The sequence below is a fragment of the Hevea brasiliensis genome, chromosome 4 (genome assembly GCF_030052815.1).
Source record: "Hevea brasiliensis isolate MT/VB/25A 57/8 chromosome 4, ASM3005281v1, whole genome shotgun sequence".
NCBI lineage: Eukaryota > Viridiplantae > Streptophyta > Magnoliopsida > Malpighiales > Euphorbiaceae > Hevea > Hevea brasiliensis.
This window is the reverse complement of record NC_079496.1, coordinates 21,528,029-21,534,656: the sequence shown is the minus strand read 5'-3', so window position 1 is coordinate 21,534,656 and position 6,628 is coordinate 21,528,029.

Genomic DNA, 6,628 nt, shown 5'->3' with positions numbered 1-6,628 from the left:
TATTTATTTTTTGTTTTTTCATAGTTATGAAGTAAAATTTATGAAATATAATTCATTTAAGTCATTTATTGAAATTATAATTTATTTGAGGTTCCGAAAATTTAATAGAAAATCCGACAGAGTACCAGCTAAAAATGGAGAAAACAATTCTTCGGAACCTGTGAAAAACACTTCTAAAATTTTCAACCAATCTCAAACTCCATTTCATCATCAAAATCTCAATATTTTTCAACAACATTTCCATTTCTCAATCATTCATTTCTCATGGTATTCATCTACAAGCAATAAATAAATACTCAATTTTCCATTCATAAACACAATTATCACTATTTACATTAACATCAAAATACATTACATAAGTCTCAATTACACATGAGAAAATAAAAGTTAGTTACAAAATACCAAAATGAAACCTAGTGTCCTACCAATGCACTGAAGATGGTGAGGTGACACGGACACTATGCAGAGCTGTAGGAGGTTTCACCCAGTCTGTGGTCTACTGGGCTCTCGGTCAGTATCACCAGAACCTACGCGTGGCAAAAGCAACGCGCTAAGCAATAATGCTTAGTGGTGCCAATAATAAAATAAAAAGAAATAACAGGAAGTAAATATGCAGTGCATGTTTTGATGTCTTATGCAGATAATTTTTTTTTTCGATCATTATTGGTAATCTTATTTATTATGTACCTGTTCTATTCATTATTTCATTAAATTTGTTCACTTTCATTTTTGGGTGCCCAAGTAACCTATACTGGATGACTGGATCAGTATAAGCAGTAAACCGCACTGGTATCAAGTACCTCGGTCGTCACACCATCGTCACATATGTATCTCCCAGTGCAAATGTAAGCCTAATAAGCTGTAATAACATTAGGCACAAGGCTAAGTATCAACATAATGTTAGAATGGCTAAAAGCCATGAAATCACAGAATGACATAATGCCATGTGCAGTACTACTAACTGAACCCTATTGGCATGCCAACCTATCCAAACCAATCTTGCTAGGTGTACTAGAGCATGTTACACTTTTAAATTTTACAATTCTTGAAATTTAAGTTTAGGTGTTACTATTCATTTCATTAGTCAACTAAAATGTTGACTTTTGCATTGACAATAGGTATATTGGTTTAAATATCATCAACATACCATATTTTGCATTTTAAATTTGTTGGTATTGGTTGCCAATACCAATTATAAGCTTAAAGTTAATTGGACAGAATTTTCAGTTTTCAAGCTTTGGGTTTACTGTTCCATTGGTCATTTTTACAGTGGGAATTTGGCAAAATGATCAACATGAAAGTTGTTCCTTATTTTGTCTAGTTGAATTTACTTTTTTGAATCACTCCATTTGGAGTTTTGTAGCTCAAGTTATGGCCCAAAGACCACAACTGGCCGGATTGAAAGTTTGTCTAGAATTTCTGGACTGACCAAATCTACAGTGTTATGAACAGTGACTGCAGCTCACTTTTTGATTATGTTCTGGTCATAATTTGGGTTAGGTTTCTTCATGAAAGTTGGTGGTCTATATCTCAGCTTGTTGCTGGTAAAATTTCAAGTCAATTGGACCTTTCTACACTGAGTTATGGCTAAATGACCAAATACTGTTCATTTGGTCATTTTGCCCAGGCAGACTGCAGGTCACCCAGATTAGGGCAAGCTTGTGGTCCACTTGGTTTGGTTTTATGGGCATGGTTTCTTCACTCAAGTTGTGTCATTATATGTCTAGTTTCATGTCCAATTGTCCTTGCACAAATTGAACCTCTACAATTCAAGTTATTACTGCCCAAACTTGCTGGACTCATGCCCAGCCCTGTAGGTCACCAAGGGCAGCCTAGCCAAACTCAAATCCCAAGCTACAACTCACTTCAATTCTTCATCATACATAGCCAAATGGTCACTAATTGACCATTTAAACTTTCATTCACCAACACATGAACAAGATCCATGTTTTTATGTCCAAACCCTAGCTCAAATTCAAGGTTCACACAACACATGTCAATTAGGCATACTAATCCATTTCAAATTTATGTCTACACATCAACACCATTTCTAAGCCATTTTAAATCCATCAAAACCATCAACATTATCCCTTCCTTAAGGCTGTCAAATTCCATGGTGTACATACACATAAGTTTTATTTCATTTGACTTACAATTTCATACTCATTTTAAGTCCCTAACATGGAATAAAGAGAGAAATATGCATAAATAAGCACTAACCTCTTGTAGCTCAAATCCAAGCCAACCAAGACTTTAATTTTTCTTTACTTTCTGACTCTTTCTTGGCTTCCAAACACTTCTCCTTGGTGTGGGTATAATTTTTAGTGAAGAGAGGATAAGGTTTTGAGGTGAATTGAAGTGGGAAATGAAGCTTAAGGGAGCTTTAATGGTGGAAAGGGTTTGGGAATGAGAAGGCTGCCGAAATTTTGAGGAAGAAGAGCGGAAAATTTTTTCAATTTTTAACTCTTTTTTGTCCTTTTTAATTGATTTAAAAGTGCTTGTTAAAAGATCATTGGTGGAGCTCTTTTTAAAGGCATCATATGATGTCATAATTAAGTATTTTCTTTCATTTTCTTTTCTTCTTTTCTCTACTCATTTTTAATTTAATTTTTAGCAATATTTATTCACATTTTATGTTATAATAATTATTTACTTAACTGGACAAGTCGGCCAAAAATCATCTCTGAAGACGAAATGACCAAAATGCCCTCTGTTTGGCTTAACGAGCCAAAATTGTCTGTACCGATTGAAAAATTTTTCTAAGTATTTTCTTGGCATTCTAATGCCATAAGAACCTTAATGACCCTTCTCTGGAGTCCCAAAAATTATTTTATGATTTTTCCCCCGGGTCTAGGGCTCCTAGTTGCGAGAACCGCAACTTCTCACTAGGTTACCCATATCTAGGGCACCGGCTCATTTAACTTGGTTGTATTTTATTTCTAAAATTTTTCCTAAATTTTTCTTATTAATATTTGAGTTAATTATGGTTTCTCACTTTAGTTTAAATATTTTTTCCAGACGTTCTAGCTGTCCAGACCGACACCGATCACCAAAACAGTAGAATGTGCGGAATTGCTACATGGAGGTTGTTACAACAAATTTCACTTACCGGACAGATCTGTTGCAGTAGAGGACAAAGGGGATGATGTTTCTAAGCTGAAGGTAGCTGGAAAGAGTGGTCATTGTAATTCTTTTGGACTGATTTATAGGCAAAGCAACCGTATATCAACAAAAGCTAATCTTGTCAACAAATTTATCAGAATGTGAATCCTAGAAACCAAAGGTTGCTTGAATTTTGAGGTTTACTTTAGTTGGCCTTCCACCGCAGCATAGGATTCTTTCATTGAACTTGGGTAAACGGGGATATGTTCACCTTTCTTTTGAAACAGAACAAGAGATAGATTAATGAAAAATTTTTGCTTAGACTCAGTCAACTATAGATCTAACATACAAACATATGAGACTCATTTATTTTGCAAAGCTAGTCTTATCAACAAATTCAACAAGGTGAGGATAAAAAAAACTAAAGGTTGCTTGAATTTTAAGGTTTACTTTATTCTGCCTTGTGTAGAATTCTTTCGTTGGACTTGGGTAAATAAGGATATGTTCGTCTTCCTTTTGGAATAGAACAAGAGATAGACTAACAGAAAATTCTTGCTTAGATTCGATCTACCATGAACCCAACACACAAACATGTAAGACCCATTTATTTAACAGAGCTAATCTTATCAACAAATTCAATAGGTTGTGGATAAAAAAATTGAAGGTTGCTTGAATTTTGAGGTTACTTTGTCCTACCTTCAGATGTGGTTTAGGATTCTTTACTGGACTTGGATAAATAGGGATATGTTCACCTTCCTTTTGAAACAAAACAAGAGATAAACTGATGGAAAATTTGTATTTAAACTCGATCTAGCATGGATCTAATGCACAAATATGTGAGATCCATTTATTTGAACTAGTCTTATCAACAAATTCAATACAGTGTGGATCCAAAAAACTGAAGGTTGCTTGAATTTTGAGGTTTACTTTATTCTGCCTTCCGCCTTGGTGTAGGATTCTTTTGTTAGACTTGGGTAAGCAAGGATATGTTTGCCTTCCTTTTGGAACAGAACAAGAGATAGGTTAACGAAAAATTCTTACTTGTATCAGGACCAAACACACAAACATGTGAGATCCATTCATTTAACGGGTAAATTCAACAATATGTGGATCCAAAAAACCAAAGGTTGCTTGAATTTTGAAGTTTACTTTAAACCAAACATATGTCTACTATGCTTAAGATGAATCTCACCCAATTACTTTCAAGAAATCCAACTCAGTAAATCTATGATTTCTTGTATATGTGTGTAGACTATATGTAACCTAAAACTATTATTCTTAATCAATGAATAAATAATTATTAAAATTCTAAAGTTATAATGTTTTACGTGCATATTTAATTTAACTGTTGGATGCAGTTAATAGTCGTTAACTGATAACTATTACTGTTAGCTGATAGCTAGTAACTAATGATAAATGATTTTTTGTTAAGAATTTGGTAAAAGTATATTTAGCGATTGCTGTTAATATGTAAAATAGCTAATAAGGGCATATATCAAATAATTTATTTTATTATTGAAATAAATGTAAAATTATAAATTTATTATATTATATTATTTATTTTTTTATTAAAATAAATATATAACTATTAATTTAATATATTATATCATTTATTATATTATTAAAATAAAAAATAATTATTAATTTATTATATCATATTATTTATTTTATTATTGAAATAAGAAAATAATTAAATTTCTTAAAAAAGAAAATAACTACATAATTTTAAAAATGTTGTTATAAAAAAATAAAGTAATTTTATTGTTGATGAAGAAAGAAAATCTTATAATTTTAAGTTTTTAGAAAAAAAAATGCATTTTTTCATAATAAATAAATATTTTATATTTTATATTATTAACATAAAATATTTTAACAAAATTGTAATGCACTAATTAAGTGTTAAAATTATAAATGAAAAAAATAAAAACAAACAACATTAATATTACTAATTTTCGAGTTATATGAAAAAGAATAATATGGTCTAAATTAAAAATAAAAATTAAATCAGCTATTAGCTTATGGAAAATAACTTTAAAAATAGAGTTGATACAAACTACAGTTAATGGGTATCATATCAATTATTTATCAACTATCAGCTCTATTTTTTTAATGCTACCAAACATTTCAATTTACCTATTTGAGTGCCTATATCAGCTGCACTCAAAAGGTGAATCAAACACCCCTTACATATATAACAACAAAATGTTAAACTTTTAAGAATATTTTTAAATATTAATTAAAATAATCAATATATTTATAAATTTTAAACTAAATACTTTTTTTAAAAAATAGAAAATAGACTTTCGAATAAATTAAACGATTTATAGAGAAACTAAGAGAAAATATAAAAAGTTAAAAAATAAAAAAATAATAATAAAAAACAAAAAGGAAAAGAATGTTAAATTCGGAGAGAGTGCTAGTCAAATTATATTTTAATTCATTTTAATCTTGACTTATATAAGTAATTAGGTTACTTTACACATCAAAATGACTAATCAAGTCAATGTTACAACCCAATTACTTATATTCACCATTTAATTTTTTGTCATGTTTGATATGACGTAATCAAATTTATAATGTAATTGTGATTACATTGCAACTTTGATTATGTTGTTTGGTAACATTAAAAAATTTAATGTAATGCAATAAAAATTATATAATATAATCAATTATGCTTAAAGTAACATAATAATTATTACATATAACAATGGATGTAATTATGATTGCTCGTTTTGATTTTTGCATTTATTGTCAATGCTATCATCACCACCATTACTTAGCCACCATTGTTATTACCACCACTACCCCACTTTGTCACCAACGCCATCAACACCATTACTAATACCAGCACAACCACCCCCCTCCCCCCCCCCCCCTCCCTCCCCCCCTCCTCTTTATTATCACCATCACCATCACCATCACCACCCTATTACTACCATCGCCACCACCACCACCCTATTACCACCACCGCCATCACTACCCCATTGCTACCATCGCTGCACCATCACCACCACTTAGCCACTGTCACTTCTACCACCACCTAGCCACTACCACCACCACTATCTTACCTTGCCTCCACCACCACCACCACTTAACCACCATTGTCAACACCGCCACTATCACTTAGCCACTATTAGCACTTGATTACCAATCACTGCAACTACTACCACTTATTATTAACTCTATAAATAAATTAAATATTAAAATCAAAATCATCATTACATTATAGTACTTGTATTTTTATTTTACAATCAAACATTGGAATGCAATAACATTTATATTACATTACAATTTTGATTGCATTATATAATTGATTATATTGCATTACATTGCGCTCTACCAAATATAATCTTTGTTCATTCCCAATGTGGAACTTAGAATTTCAACACTCCCCTTCAAGTACAACCACAAGGTTGTCACTTTACAATTAGTCTGTATTAACCCAATATGGGCCTAATTACACAGCCTTATGAGTGGTTGAAACTCATAACTCAATCCAGTCTCAAATACCATGTCAAATTCAGAG